The sequence below is a fragment of the Macaca nemestrina genome, chromosome 20 (assembly GCF_043159975.1).
Source record: "Macaca nemestrina isolate mMacNem1 chromosome 20, mMacNem.hap1, whole genome shotgun sequence".
NCBI lineage: Eukaryota > Metazoa > Chordata > Mammalia > Primates > Cercopithecidae > Macaca > Macaca nemestrina.
Window position 1 is genome coordinate 17217505 of NC_092144.1, and position 15719 is coordinate 17233223.

At 54.5% G+C, this 15719-nt stretch overlaps 1 protein-coding gene across 1 annotated transcript in view; it reads left to right on the forward strand.

Moving 5' to 3' along the window:
- The first annotated feature begins 3287 nt into the window (after positions 1 to 3287).
- Positions 3288 to 15719, forward strand: part of LOC105489122 (potassium calcium-activated channel subfamily N member 1) — a 49004-nt gene continuing 36572 nt past the window's right edge. The window contains exons 1-2 of the mRNA XM_071087541.1: positions 3288 to 3374; positions 5606 to 5729. The gene's annotated coding sequence lies outside the window, so the exon portion shown is untranslated. The remainder of the gene's footprint in view (positions 3375 to 5605; positions 5730 to 15719) is intronic.

Sequence of the window (15719 nt, forward strand, 5' to 3'; positions counted from 1 at the left end):
AGCAATTTTTTTATTATAAGTATGTCCCATTCCGTATCCTCTACTTTATCCAGCAGCCCTAATCTTGGCTATTGTTGTTCCCCCCCACCCCCAAATTTACACACCACCTGTCCCTATCCTTTCCGAAAGCCGTGCGGACCCTCGCGGAAGACGCCTTTGTCTCCCGCCTGCCTAGAGCCCCACAGCCCGGCACGTGGGGTGTCCCCCCGGACCTCGCCATCCCCTCCCCCAGCCATCTGCCGTCCTCCTGGCCTTGAACAGCAGCCTGAAGTCGAGTCCGGGCTAGGCAGGGGAATGCGCAAAGGCGCAGCGCACACCCTCGGGGATTTTCTAAGCGCTCCTCCACCCCCCACGACCCCCAGACCCTCCCCTATGGGCCTGGCCCTGCCAAGGCCACATCGCCCCGCGGGTCCCAGACACCCGCACATTCTCCTCCAGGAACCTCCAGGGCTCTGCTTTCGGGCAGCCTCCCTCACTCTCTGGGCACATAAGCACACAGGCACGTAGTAGGTGCTCACGAAAAAAACATTTGAGGGTGATTTTATGGGGGCAAGTCCTGGGGAAGGAGTGTTGCATTTCTCGACACGGACAACTGCGTCCTCATCCCACGGGGATATATGCCCTCTCTGGGCCTTTGTCCCCTCCAACAAAGCAGTTTCCCTTTTATCCTTCCCTTTGGTTTCAAAAAGTGTAAGATAACAAAACACTTTGTTTTGTTATCAAAACAAAGGGGGAAAGGTCAGCCCACAGGGGTCCCTGGCCCTGGGCTGTCCCCAGCGCCTCCCCCAACACTTCCCCCACTTGCCATGTTCTCTTCTTTTTCTTATTCGCCATCGAAACAGTGGAACAGTTGCGCCTCCGGCCTGGCTTGTGCTCAACAGGCCGAGAACTCGGTCCCTGCGGATCATTTTCCCCAGGGGCATATTATTCCGGAAACGGGCTAAGCGGTCCCGGGTTGGGGACACGTGGGCGCCTGTGTTTTTAGTTTCGTTGACCTAGGTGACGCCCCTGCAGAAGCCGGCCGTGGATCTGCTGTGCCGTGTCTTGGAAGCATTTATAGGGCGACTAGCTGGGCAGAGGGTGGTGCTGTCCCTTTATTTGAAGCTGGGTAGTTCCTGGGGTGGTGCTGGGTCTGGAGCGGCCCTCTCCTCCCATCAGCCAGGACCAAGTTGCACCTGGCCCCTCATTCCCAGGGATGGGGAGAGGAGAAGATGAAAGAGCAAGCAAGTTCACACCAGGAGCTGAGGGCAGTGAGAACAGTAAACCAGGGCGACGTGCCCAGAGAAGCGGCGACTCTAGGGAAGAGGAGACCTCGGATGGAGCCCTGAAGACCACGGGTGGGGGATAAGGGGTGAGGAGAGCCAGGGAAGGGCGATCCCGGCCCAAGGAACCACAGATGCAAAGGCTCTGAGGCTGAACCGGTTAGGGGGAGACGCTGGGCGTGTCCAGAGTGTGGTGGGCGGTCCAGGGAGACCGCGGAGGGACTGGAACAAAGGGTGGGAGTTGGGGGGGCAGAGCGCGCCGGCCCGTGAGGAGTCAGGGTGCTCCTCTTGGTTCAAGAAGAGAAGGGAGGTGGGGGGAGGACGGTCATGCGGGACAGGGACGTGACCTGTCACACGGGTGAGGACTGAAGTCTGTGGCTGCGTCAGGGAGAAGGACTGTGGCGGGGACAGGAGGAGCCGCGGGACTGGGGAGGGTTTTCGGGCTCCACTGGGCGATTGTGGGGTCCACGGGGCATGAGGGAATCCCCTGATCATGGGTGTCCTTGTCACCTCTGCAGCCTGACTCTCCTTCACTGTGTCTGACTAAAGCGTGGGTCACAGCCTTCCCCAACAGGGTCGGGAAGTCCCCCCAGGAAGGCTGCTGGGTGGCACCCCTCGTCCCCGGCTCCTGCGAACCCACCGGCTCTCTGCCTCCACAATGCAGACCCGAAGGCCTCCTCCCCTTTGTTCTTTTTCCCTCCACACGGTCACGGTCACACCGGCGGCTCCCTCTGAGCGCATCTCACACACAATGAGGGGGGCGCGCTCCCAATTTCCCCTCCCCTCGGTATCTGCGTCCCCGAGCCCCGCCCGCGCCTCGGAATCCCGGCCTGCAGACCCCGCCTGGGAAGCTCGTTACCTTTCCAGAGAGGCTCCCCGCCGGGGGGCTGGGGAGGGGGGAGGGCTATTTTTAGAATGAATGGAAGAAAAGAGAGGAAAAAAAAAAAAAAAAAAAAAAACCAGAATGGAGGTTTGTAGAAGCCTCCCCGCTTCCAAGAGGAACCCCCCTCCTCGTCCCCCACCCCAGACCAAGGCTGAAGGTGGGTGGGGGTTCAGAGACGGGGCGGGGCAGGGGGCTTGGAGGAGGAACACTGTGGTCTGAGCTGGAGCCACGCTTTCTGTTGGAGGGGGACAGCTGAAGGAGAACAGCAAGACATATCCGGCGGCCCCACGGACTCGGAGAGCTGGAGGGACCCCGGAGGTGGGCACTTGTCCATTCGCTGGAGGGAAACTGAGGCTCAGAAAGGGGCTTGGCAGGGCCGAGGTCATGGGAGGTGCTTGCCCCTGGACTTCTCCCTCCCATCCCCTACCGAGCCAGACCCCCGGGAGCCACATTGTTCTAAGGTGGCAGAGTGACCTTCACAACTCTGCCACCCAAGCCCTGGCCAGTCAGGCTGGAGGGGTCCCTAATCGCGCAGGTTGGATGGAGGGTGTCACCAGCCCAACAATGAAATAGAGAAGTTTTCTGTGGTTTGGTTCTGGCCACCCAGGCTCCCCCTTCCTATCTGGGACCTTCCAGCCCAGTCAATGTCGCCAGCAGCCCGAAGCCTCTGGGTCCCCCGATCCTCCCCAGTCGCGTGGTGGGGAGGCTTTAATTGTCTGCCTTCCTCTCTCCCTGACTCTGTTCTTTCCTGGGTCTGGGAGAGCGGCCGCCCAGAGTGAGGGGAGCAGCCTCTGTTCCGTGCTGCCGGGACACTGGGCCCTGGCCAGGGGCTTCCGCTCTCTGGGCCTCAGTTTCCCCATCTGTAAGATGAGCACCTTGGGCCAGAGGCGGCAGAGGGTCCTCCCATCTCTTTGACCGTTTTCTAAGATTTGCTGTCACGCCCCTGGGTGGAGGGGGGAGAGTGGGCATTGGCGAGAGACCTGGAGGGGGATTCCATCCCTCTAGAGGAGACGCCTTGCGGGGGGAGGGCCCAGGCTGCCTCCCTCGGCCTGCGGGGTCCGCGCCCCCTCCCCGGGCGGCGGGGCGGGGCCCAGGTCGGCGGGGAGGGGGTCGGCTCTGCGGCGGCGCGCGCACACCCTCCCGGCTCACACGCCCTTGCCCGGCCGTGCACTTGTCTTCGCGCTCGGGCAGGGCGCAGGGACTCCGGCTGCGGCGGCCGACTCCGGCCGGTGAGTGGCAGTGGGGGGCACGGCGGGGAGCGTTCGGTCCCGGCGGCGGTCCCCTTCTCTTTGGTGGGCGGATCGGTCAAAGCTTGCCCGACTCCGGGAATTCAAAGGGGAGCTGCGGGAGGAGGGGGGCATCCCTTCTTCAACCTCCGCCCTCCAACACCGATCCCGGGAGTCAGCTCCTGACCCCACCCCCATGCCCTGTGAGGAGGGTGTTCCTGCTTCCAGGTCTGGGGATGCGCAGACATCCCCCTCCCTCCGCGAGGTGAAGGTGGGGACATGGGGACCCTCCACGCCTGCACCTCCTCAATGGTGGGGGGAAAGGAGCGCTGGTTCGCGTTGCCCCCTCCTCCCTCTCTGTCCCCCCATGTTTCTCCCTTTCTCCTTGCGTGGTGGCGGGGATTCCCTGTGCTGGCCCGGCTGCACAGCGGGAGGGAACCCCCCCACCTGCCAGCCTACTGTGCGCTGGGCTCCGGGCTGCTGTTCTTTTCCCTAAGCTCTCTCCCTTCCCCCCTCCCCTCTCCCGGACAGGAGGAGGGGCTGAGGCCCAGAGAGGGTTACCACTAGCCCAAGGTCACCCAGCCGGGCTGGGGCAGAGCGGGTTTCTGGTCAGATCCACAAATCCCGGGACCCAGCTGGTGAGGTCAGCTCTGAGATCCTCTGCCCCCGCCGCCGTTTAACCCTGAGCGTGGGGTGCCAGGGCCCCAGAACTGGGGGGATTCCTTACTTTCTCCAAGTTTCTCCTCCAGCTAGAGACCCAGACAGGACTGAGCCAAGAAGCTCCGGCCTCGCTCTCTTCCGGGGCTCCCAGATCTCACCTCCTCTTGTCCCCCCCTGTTCCCCCGCTCCCAGCCTCCTCAGGCTGCCCAAGATCTCATCAAAGGAAATCCCTGAGGGGAGGGGGTTTCTAGATGGGGAAGCCAAAGCTTCTGGAGCCACGGAGGAGAGAATTTTTACTCTGGCGCAGCAACCCACTGAGTGACCTTGGACAAGACCCTGCCCTCCCAAGGCTAGGGTCAGCATCAAGGTCCCCCTGGCTGGAACAGGTGGTCCCTGAGCCATCCAAGGTGACCATTGCCCCGACCCAAGGTCCTGGTGAGAGAAAGGGCAGCTGAGTGTTCCCCTTCAGTCCTGTTCTGGGGTCTGGCATTGCCCCTGCCCACCATGGGATGTCCCTTTCTGCCCCCTTCTCCAGGATCAGACTTGGGTAACATGTGCTTCTATAAGCCCTCTGCAGACAGCACTATATAGATGAAGGGAGTACCCCAAGGGAGTTACAGGCCCCCAGGGCAGCTTCAGAGCTGGGGAGCAAGAGATCAGCTGGTCTGCCAAGCAAGGTGGTTCACAAGTGTAATCCCAATTCTTTGGAAGGTCAAGGCAGGCTCAGGAGTTTGAGACCAGCCTGGGCAACGTACTGAAACCCTGTCTCTACAAAAAATAAAAAAATTAGGCAGGTGTAGTGGTGCGCACTTGTAGTCTCAGCTACTTGGGGGCCAAAGGTGGGAGGATTGCTTGAGCCCAGGAAGTGAAGGCTGCAGTGAGCCGTGTTCATGCGGCTGCACTCCAGTCTGGGTGAGAAAATGTTACCTCCCAGAATGTTACCCATCTAGATCTCCCCGTGGCGAAGGAACTAGGGGCAATGTAGGGGGTGAGCAGGAACAGCATTGGGAAAGACAGATAAAGCATTCAGTGTCTAGTGTCCGGAACCCAGTGAAAGGAGGAGTGGCCTTAGGGAGGGGACATGGAAAAGGTGGGGCTTGCCCAGGGCCCCTTTGGAGCAATAAAGCCACTGTTCTTAAGCTTCCTGAAAGCTTAGGAGATGACCTAGCTCAGCAACACCAAGCCGGGATCACAGATCTCACAGATCTGCTCTAAAGACCATTGTATGTAATAGGCTGAGGCAGGTGGGTCGCCTCTGACCAGGAGTTCAAGTCCAGCCTGGCCAACACAGCAAAACCCATCTCTACTAAAAATACAAAAATGAGCCGGGTATGGTGGCAGGCACCTGTAATCCCAGATACTTGGGAGGCTGAGGCAGGAGAATTGTTTGAGCCCTGGAGGCGGCGGTTGCAGTGAGCTGAGATCACGTCACTATACTCCAGCCTGGGTGACAGAGCAAGACTCTGTCTCAAAAAACTAAAAAATAAAAAAGATCATTGTAGTCCGGGAGCTGTCTGCACCCTACTCTTTTAGGTCCCCGCCTCTACCCTGCACGCCCTGTCTGATCATTACAGATCTCAAAGGGACAGGAAGGGCAGCAGCATCAGCCACCCTCTCTCCCAGTCAAGTGGTCACCAGCAGGACTGAAGGGGACAGCCCCTTTGCAGTGGCTCGGCGAGGATACTCCTGCACCCTAGGGTGAGTGAGTCCCAGACTTGGGTCACCTTTGGGGGTGGGGGTGGATCAAGGGTTGGATAGAAAAATTGGTAACTGGGCAGGCTAGGTGGCTCATGCCTGTAATACCAGCACTTTGGGAGGCCAAGGCAGGTGGATCACTTGAGGTCAGCCTGGCCAATATGGTGATACCCCATCTCTACTAAAAATACAAAATTTACCCGGGCATGGTGGTGGGCACCTGTATCAAAATAAATAAATAAATAAATAAATAAATAAATAAATAAATAAATAAAAGGGTGACCTGAGGAAAACGTGCCAGCTTTTGAAATAATAACAAGCTGGGTGCAGTGGCGTGTACCTGTGGTCCTAGCTACTCAGAAGACTAAGGTGAAAGTATCAAGAGTCCAGGAGCTTGAGGCTGCAGTCAGCGATGATCATGCTTGTGAATGGCCATTGCACTCCAGCCTAGGTGACAGAGCGAGACTCCCATCTCTTTAATTAAAAAAAAAAAAAAAAAAAAAAAGGCCGGGCATGGTGACTTACGCTTGTAATCCCAGCAGTTTGGGAGGCCGAGGCGGGCAGATCACCTGAGGTCAGGAGTTCAAGACCAGCCTGGCCAACAAGGTGAAACCCCCATCTATACTAAAAATACAAAATTAGCCAGGCATGGTGCTGCATGCCTGTAACCCCAGCTAGTTGGGAGGCTAAGGCAGGAGAATCGCTTGAACCCAGGAGGCGGAGGTTGCAAGCCAAGATTGCAGCCTGGGCAACAAGAGCGGGAAACTCCCTCTCAAAAAAAAAAGAAAGAAAAATAATACTAATATAATAATTGTTATTATATCATGTATATCATGATGATGATGATAGCAAGGACTATGCTTTCTAGACCCTCCGGGGAGTTACTGTCCACTTTCTTTGATCGCTGGAGTTAGGGAACCTATTCAGAGAGACCAGACGACCTAGGAGTGAGGTGTTGAGCCAGGTTGGAAGAGCTCTATCCCACCACTCCTGCCCCCACACACAGCCTCTACCTCCCAGCTCTCGTGGTCTCGCTGGAGACAGTCCCCAGGGTAGGCCAGCTCTGTGGAAGGCAGCTCCTGTGCGCCTTTCTCCAGTGAATTTTTTTTTTCAGTTTAGTTTTGTTTTGTTTGTTATGAGACGGAGTCTGACCGTGTCACCCAGGCTGAGCGCAGTGGCATGATCTTGGCTCACTGCAACCTCCGCCCCCAATCCCCTGGGTTCAAGCAATTATCCTGCCTCAGCCTCCCAAGTAGCTGGGATTACAGCCATGCGCCACCACGCCCAGCTAATTTTTGTATTTCCAATAGAGACGGGGTTTCACCATGTTGGCCATATTGGTCTCGAACTCCTGTCCTCAGGTAATCCACCTGTCTCAGCCTCCCAAACTGCTGGGTTTATAGACGTGAGCCAACGAGCCAGGACTCCTTGGTGAACATTGACTGACATCCAGGGTCAGCACTAAGCTGCCCATGGGGTTGTGGAGAAAACAGAGGTGGTGGTCATTTAGTCAATCAACAAAGGCCAGCCCAGGTCAGCCCTTGTGGAATTTCATGGGGCATCAATTAAGCAAGTGTTATGTGCTGGATGCAGGTGCTCACGCCTGTGATCCCAGAACTTTGGGAGGCCAAAACAGGAGGATAACTTGAGCTCAGGAGCTTGAGACCAGCCTGGGCAATGTAACAAGACCCCATCTCTACAATTTTTTTTTTTAAATTAACCAGGTGGGGTGGTGCCTACCTGTGGTCCCAGCTACTCTGGAGGCTGAGATGGGGGGATCATTTGAGCCCAAGAGGTCGAGGATACAGTGGGCTATGATTGCACCACTGTACTGTAGTCTGGGTGACAGTGAGACTCTGTCTCAGAAAGAAAGTGAGAGAGAAAGGGGATCGGGTGTGGTGGCTCATGCCTGTAATCCCAGCACTTTGGGAGGCCAAGGTGGGCAGATCACGAGGTCTGGAGATAGAGACCATCCTGCATGGTGAAACCTCATCTCCACTAAATACAAAAAATTAGCTGGGGTGGTGTCGGGAGTGCCTGTAATCCTAGCTACTTAGGAGGCTGAGGCAGGCAGGAGAATCCCTTGAACCAGGGAGTTGGAGGTTGCAGTGAGCCGAAATCGCGGCACTGCACTCCAGCCTGGTGACAGAGGGAGACTCCGATACTCTGTCTCAAAAAAAAAGAAGAAAAAAACAGAGAAAGGGAGGGAGGGAGAGAAAAAAAGAAAGGAGAAGGGAGGGGAGGGGAGGGGGAAGGGGAAAGGGAAAGGGGAAAGGGAAAGGGAGAAAAGAGAGGGAGGATGGGAGGGAGACAGAGAAAAAAAGGAAGGAAGGAAGAAAGGAAGGAAGGAAGGAAAAAGAAAGAGGAAGGGAGGGAGGGAGGGAAGGAAGAAAAGTGTTTTGTATTAGGAAGAAAATAGAATATGAGGATGTATTAGTGACCAGAGGAGCAGGGAAGCCTCTTGTAAAAGTCAGAGGGGCCTCTCTAGGGCAGTGAGCATGAGCTGAGACCTTAAGGAAGAGGAGGAACTGGCCCGCTGAGAGCTGGGAACAGCATACCCAGCAGAGGGAACCACATGTGCAAAGGTCCTGAGGTGGGAATGAGCTTGGCATGTTTGAGGAACAGTGAGGCTGCTATGGCTGGAACAAAGTGAGTGGGAGAGAGGAGGAAGATGAAGGCAAGGAGGTGGGCAGGCAGGAGCCAAGCTACAAGGAACTCAGGGGCTGCGGTGAGGGTGTGAACTTCAGAGCAATGGGGAACTGTGGCAGGTGTGTGAGCAGGGGAGAGGCATGGTCTCAGTTAGGATTTTCAGAAACCCTGTGGCTGCTGTGGAGAGCAGGGCAGGAGTGGAGGTGGCAGGAGCCCAGAGTGGAGGCCCGGGAGATGTCTGGTGGTTTCAGCCAGGCTGGTACCAGGGTAGGGCCTCGGATGGAAAGAAGTGGGCATAATCTGGGACTGGGTTGGGGATGGAGGATGAAATGTGGCCAGGTTTCCATCTCATGCCAAGGAGCCACTGGGAAGGAAGGGAGCACTCATTGTGCCTGGGGGAACCTGGGAAGGCATCCTGGAGGAGGTGCTCATTGGGCTAAGTCTGGAAGATCAAGTAGGAGTTTGCCAGCAGCTAAGGCTGGGATCATATGGGATCTAATTGCTCAGTTGCCAGGAGATTGGTGAGCACCCGGAATCTGGGGTGACATGATCAGATTTGTAACCAAGAAAGATCCCTGTAATCCCAGCACTTTGGGAGGCCAAGGAAGGAGGATCACTTGAGGACAAGAGTTCAAGAATAGCCTCAGCAACATGACAACACCCCATCTCTACAAAAGGAAAAAAATAGCCAGGCATGGTGGCACACGTATGTAGCCCCAGCTACTCAGGAGGGAGGATTGCTTGAGGACAGGAGATCGAGGCTGCCAGTGAGCTGTGACTGCACCACTGCACTTAAACCTCTTGTGAGACAAAGGGAGACCCTGTCTCTCTCTCTCTCTCTTTTTTTTTTTTTTTTTTTGATGCAGGGTCTTGCTCTGTCACCCAGGCTAGAGTGCAGTGATGCAATCTCAGCTCACTGCAACTTCCACCTCCCAGGCTCAAGTGATTCTCATGCCTTAGCCTCCTGGGTAGCTTGGGACTATAGATAGGTGCCTGCCACCATGCCTGGCTAATTTTTATTTTATTTATTTATTTTTTTAATTTTATGTATGTATGTATTTATTTATTTAGTTAGTTTCGAGATGGAGTCTTGCTCTGTCACCCAGGCTGGAGTACAGTGACGCGATCTTGGCTCCCTGCAACCTCCACCTCCCGGGTTCAAGTGATTCTTCTGCCTCAGCCTCCCGAGTAGCTGGGATTACACGTGTGTGCCACCATACCCAGCTAATTTTTTGTATTTTTAGTACAGACAGGGTTTCACCATGTTGGCCAGGCTGGTCTTGTTTTTTTTTCTTTTTCTTTTTCTTTTTTTTTGAGACAGAGTCTCGCTCTGTCGCCCAGGCTGGAGTGTAATGGTGCAATCTCGGCTCACTGCAACCTCCGCCTCCTGGGTTCAAGTGATTCTCTGTCTCAGGCTCCTGAGTAGCTGGGATTACAGGCGCCCACCACCACGCCTGGCTATTTTGTATTTTTAGTAGAGACAGGGTTTCACCATGTTAGCCAGGCTGGTCTTAAACTCCCGACCTCGTGATCCGCCCGCCTCGGCCTCCCAAAATACTGAGATTACAGGCGTGAGCCACCACACCCAGTTATATTTTTAAAATTTATTCTTTATTTTAGTAGAGACGGGGTTTCATCATGTTGCCCAGGCTGGTCTTGAAGCCTTGAGCTCAGGCAATCAGCCCAACTTGGCTTCTCAAAGTGCTAGGATTACAGGCGTGAGCCATGGGACCCTGTCTCTTAAAAATAAAAAAAGATTCCCTCTGGGTGGGGGGCTCTGGGGGAGGTTAGACCTGAGTGAGAGAGTTCAAGAGGTGCTTTTGAAATCGTCCAGGTCAGCCGGACGCGGTGGCTCACGCCTATAATCCCAGCACTTTGGGATGCCGAGGCGGGCAGATCATGAGGTTAGGAGTTCGAGACCAGCCTGGCCAACATGGTGAAACCCCGTCTCTACTAAAAATATAACAATTAGCCGAGCGTGGTGGTGGGCACCTGTAATCCCAGCTACTCAGGAGGCTGAGGCAGAAGAATTACTTGAACCCGGGAGGCGGAGCTTGCAGTAAGCTGAGAACTGTGCCACTGCACTCCAGCCTGGGCAACAGAGTGAGACTCCACCTCAAAAAAACGAAACAAAAAAAAAGAAAAAGTAATAGTCCAGGTCATGGTCAGGCCAGTAGCAGCTGTAAGCATCCATGGAGTGCTAGGACATTTGATGGAGATTACCTTCTGAACCTCATGCCACTGGCCTCCAAAGAGGCCCTATCATTGCCTGCAGAGGAAATGGAGCTCAGAGTTACCAGTCCCTCGTCCACAATCACTGCCTTCATTCCTGTGGCTGCTGCCACAAATGACCATGAGCTGGATGACTTACAACCACAGAAAGTTGGCCAGGCGAGATGGCTCACGCCTGTAATCCTAACACTTTGGGAGGCTGAAGTGGACAAATCACCTGAGGTCAGGAGTTCGAGACCAGCCTGGCCAACATGGTGAAACCCCGTCTTTACTAAAAATACAAAAATTAGCTGGGCGTGGTGGCGGGTGCCTGTAATCCCAGCTACTCGGGAGGCAGAGGTTGCAGAGAGCCAAGATCTCACCACTGCACTCCAGCCTTGGGTGACAGGAACAAAACTCTGTCTCAAAAAAAAAAAAACACAAAAAAAACAAGCAAACAAACAAAAAAACACACAGAAAATTGTGCTCTCACAGTTCTAGGGGCCAGATGTCCAAAATCAAGGTGTCAGTGGTGTCGCCTTCCCTCTGAAGGCTCTGGGGAGGATCCTTTCCTGCCTCTTCCAGCCTCTGGTGGCTCCTGGTGTTCTTTGGCTGTGTCACCCCCATCTCTGCCTCTATTTTCACATGACCTTCTCCCCGTTTGTCCATCTGTATCCTCACATGGCCTTCTTATAAAAAAAGCAAAAACAAAAACAAAAACAGTTGTTAGATCAGAGCCGGTTCTAATCTACCATGAGCCCCTCTTCATCGGGTGGGCCGAGGCGAGTAGATCACTTGAGGCCAGGAGTTCGAGACCAACCTGGTCAACATGGTGAAACCCCGTCTCTATTAAAAATATAAAAATTAGGGCCAGGCGCGGTGTCTCAAGCCTGTAATCCCAGCACTTTGGGAGGCCGAGACGGGCAGATCACGAGGTCAGGAGATCGAGACCAGCCTGGCTAACATGGTGAAACCCCGTCTCTACTAAAAAATACAAAAAACTAGCTGGGCGAGGTGGCAGGCGCCTGTAGTCCCCCCAACTACTCGGGAGGCTGAGGCAGGAAAATGGCGTAGACCCGGGAGGCGGAGCTTGCAGTGAGCTGAGATCGGGCCACTGCACTCCAACCTGGGCGACAGAGCGAGACTCCGTCTCAAAACAAACAAACAAAAAAATATAAAAATTAGCTTGCTCTGTTGGTGCGTGTCTGTAATCTCAGCTACTCAGGAGGCTGAGGCAGGAGAATTGCGTGAACCCAGGAGTCAGAGGTTGCAGTGAGCTGAGATTGCACCACTGCACTCCAGCCTGGGCAACAGAGTGAGACTCTTGACTCAAAAAAAGAAAAAACCCAGAAACCAGTTATTAGATCAGAGCCAGACCTAACCCACTATGACCCCCTCTTCATTTAACTACGTCTTCGAAAACCTTATTTCCAGGCCAGGCACAGTGGCTCACGCCTATAATCCCAGCACTTTGGAATGCCAAGGTGGGAGCCTCACTTGAGCCCAGGAATTCGACAGCAGCCTGGGCAACATAATGAGACCTCGTCTACATTGAATAACAAAAAGAAAAGAAAAAGAAACAGGAGGATCTCTTGAGCGCAAGAGACAGACTGCAATGAGCATGATCGCGCCACTGCACTCCAGGATGGGTGAGAGAGCGAGACCCAGCTTCAAAAACAAAAGAAAACAAAACCCTATTTTCTTTCTTCTTTTTTTTTTTTTGTTTTTTTGAGACGGAGTCTCGCTCTGTTGCCCATGTTGGAGTGCAATGGCACAATCTTGGCTCACTGTAACCTCTGCCCCCTGGGTTCAAGCAGTTCTCCTACCTAAGCATGCTGAGATTACAGGTACGTGCTACCATGCTCAGCTAATTTTTAAATTTTTATATTTTTAGTAGAAACAGGGTTTCGCCATTTCGGCTAGGCTGCTCCTGGTCTCAAATTCCTGACCTCAGGTGATCCACCCGCCTCAGCCTACCAAAGTGCTGGGATTACAGGCATGAGCCATCGCGCCTGGCCGAAAAACCCTTATTTTCAAATAAGGTCTGAGGTTCTGAGGAGGACTCAAATTTTGGGGGGACACCATTCAAACCAGTCTGCCTGTGTAGCAAGACATTGGGCTTTGGAGTCAAACCTTTGCTCCTCTAGGGGGCTGCCCCAGTCGGGAGAGAGGGGTGCCCTGGAGCAAATTCATGGGATTGGTTGAACCCACTGGATGTGAGCGTGGTAGAGGAAGGAGGCTAGAGCCTTCTAGCCTGAGAGTGAGGAGGGACGGGGCGCTCATGTCTGAATGGACAGGACAGGACAGTCCCAGGGTGGGGCCCCTGATGGGCATGACAGAGCCTCCCTGACAGCCTTGGATGCTTTTAGGGACTCCTTGCTTAAGATGGAGCTGCTACCCTGCCTGCCTGTCACCCCGGGCTCCCACCTCCTCCTCTAGGGCTGAGAACACAGCAGGCAGCCCATGGGGAGGACCCGGAAGGGTCCTCCCATCCTGGGCCCCTTTTTCCTCTGTGTTTGTCTGCAGAGCCCTTGTGTATTTATCATATCAAAGCTGGTCTTGTCTTTTGGCCTGAAACTGGGAGTTTGGGGGACTTTATGTGTCTTTATCACCACAGTGTCCCTGCCTTAGAGTACAACTCCTGCATACAGGAGGTGCTCAGTAGATGCTGATGGAAGGAATCCCAGGTCCCTGAATCCTGAAAACTCAGGAACAAACCCTCTGCGACACCTGCCCCAGCTCCCACCCTGGTCTTCCCATTTCCCTTCCTGCCCCTGCAGTTCCCAGGAGCCCGAGGGAGCCAGCACTCCAGATGTGGTTTTGTTTTGGTTTGGTTTTTATTGAGATAGTGTTGCCCAGGCTGGAGTTCAGTGGCATGATCTCGGCTCACTGCAACCTCCGCCTCCTGGGTTCAAGGGATCTCCTGCCTCAGCCTCCCCAATAGCTGGGATTACAGGTGCCCGCAACCACGCCCAGCTAATTTTTTTGTGTTTTTAGTAGAGACGGGGTTTCACCATGTTAGCCAAGATGATCTCGATTTCCTGACCTCATGATCCGCCCCCCTTGGCTTCCCAAAGTGCTGGGATTACAGACATGAGCCACCGCGCCCAGCCTTTTTTTTTTTTTTTTGAGCCAGAGTCTCTCTCTGTGACCCAGGCTGGAGTGCAGTGGTGCCATCTCGGCTCACTGCAAGCTCTGCCTCCTGGGTTCATGCCATTCTCCTGCCTCAGCCTGCCAAGTAGCTGGGATTACAGGCGCCTGCCACCACACCCGGCTAATTTTGTTGTGTTTTTAGTAGAGATGGGGTTTCACCATGTTAGCCAAGATGATCGCTATCTCCTGACCTCGTGATCCACCCTCCTCAGCTTCCCAAAGTGCTGGGATTATAGGAGTAAGTCACTGTGCCCGGCCACCTTTTTTTTTTTTGAGGCAGAGTCTCACTCTGTCGCCCAGGCTGGAGTGCAGTGGCACAATCTTGGCTCACTGCAACCTCCACCTCCCAAGTTCAAGTGATTCTCCTGCCTCAGCCTCCCAAGTAGCTGGGATTACAGATGTGTGTCACCACGCCCGGCTAATTTTTTGTATTTTTGGTAGAGACAGGGTTTTGCCATGTTGGCCAGGTTGGTCTCGAACTCCTGACTTCAGTTGATCTGCCCTCTTTGTCCTCCCGAAGTGCTGAGATTATAGGCATGAGCCAGCACACCCAACTCAAATGATTTCTATTCTAAGACGCCTCCCCGACCGCCCTAACTCAAGTCTCCCCGTCCTCATTCTTAGTTCTTTCAACTTTATTGAATCTAAAATTTTTGTACAGACAGGGTCTCGCTACGTACCTAGGCTGGACAGTACTTTTGTGTATCTAAAATTCTCAGTTTTATTTCTCTTTTTAGAGAGAGTTGTCCCCCTCCTCTAGAAAGCCAGCTTCAAATGGGGCACAGTTTGTATCTCTCTAGGGCGCTGCATTCCCCAGCACCAGGCTCAGAGAACGGGCTGCATGGATATGTGAATGAATGAATGAATTAGTGAATGAATGAATGAATCACTGAATAAATAAATGGCTGAATGAGTGAATATCTTACTCACCCTTGCCATCCTTACACTCACTGGAGCCCAGGTTCCAGCCTCCATCCAGGCAGCCAGGGCTGGGTCCAAGATTTCGGTAGATGCACATGTGGAGGGGTGCTGGGGATGGAGGTGTAATGCTTGTGTGCCCGGCCACTCCCTGCTCAGGCCACTACCTTTGTGTCCCACAGCTCCTGTAAATATCTTCCAGTTCTCTTGCACCCAGACCCTCAGCCACTGCCCAGAGATGAGTGGCCCAGCCCTCAGGCACCCCCCAGGTCCCCTGTGGAGGGGCTTGCTGTCCAGCCGCCTCCTCCATGCCTGACGTTTGCAGAGGACACAGCCTGTGCGCAAGGCAGTTTCCCAGGGCATGAGTCCCGGGGGCGTCTTGGCTGGCTGACAGGCTTACTTGCAAGCTTCTTGGGTCTCTTCCAGCCAACCATGGGCTGGTGAGAGGCTCTGCCTGGAACGGAGACCCAGACGGCCCCCACCAGAAGCCCCACCTCCATTCCAACCTTGATTCCCATTCACGCTGCCTGCTGCCAACCTTGTCTCTGAGGGGTGGGATTCCAGCAGGTGGCAGGACTGACTCAGGTGGGAGGCAAGGCCGTTGATCACCAGATTGACTGTCCAAGTTCCACTTGATGGGGGCAGTCCCCAATCCCTCAGGGCAGGTAGATGCACAGGAGAACAAGCAGAGGTCTTTTCAGAGGGAGAAGGTGGGTACCGGGGCTTTAGGGCATGGGCAGGGATGCAGGGGATCGGGGGCAGGGATGCAGGGGATTGGAGGCAGTGGTGTGCTGTGGCTGACGCTTTTGTGAATTTCAGGACAGTTACATGTTAGACTTGAATTCAAAAAGCGTCAGGCCGGTCGCGGTGGCTCACGCCTGTAATCCCAGCACTTTGGGAGGCCGAGGCGGGTGGATCGCTTGAGGCTAGGAGTTCGAGACCAGCCTGGCCAACAAGGTAAAACCCTGTCTCTACTAAAATTACAAAAACTAGCCAGGTGTGCTGGTGCACGCCTGTAATCCCAGTTTCGTAGGAAGGCTGAGGCATGAGAATTGCTTGAAC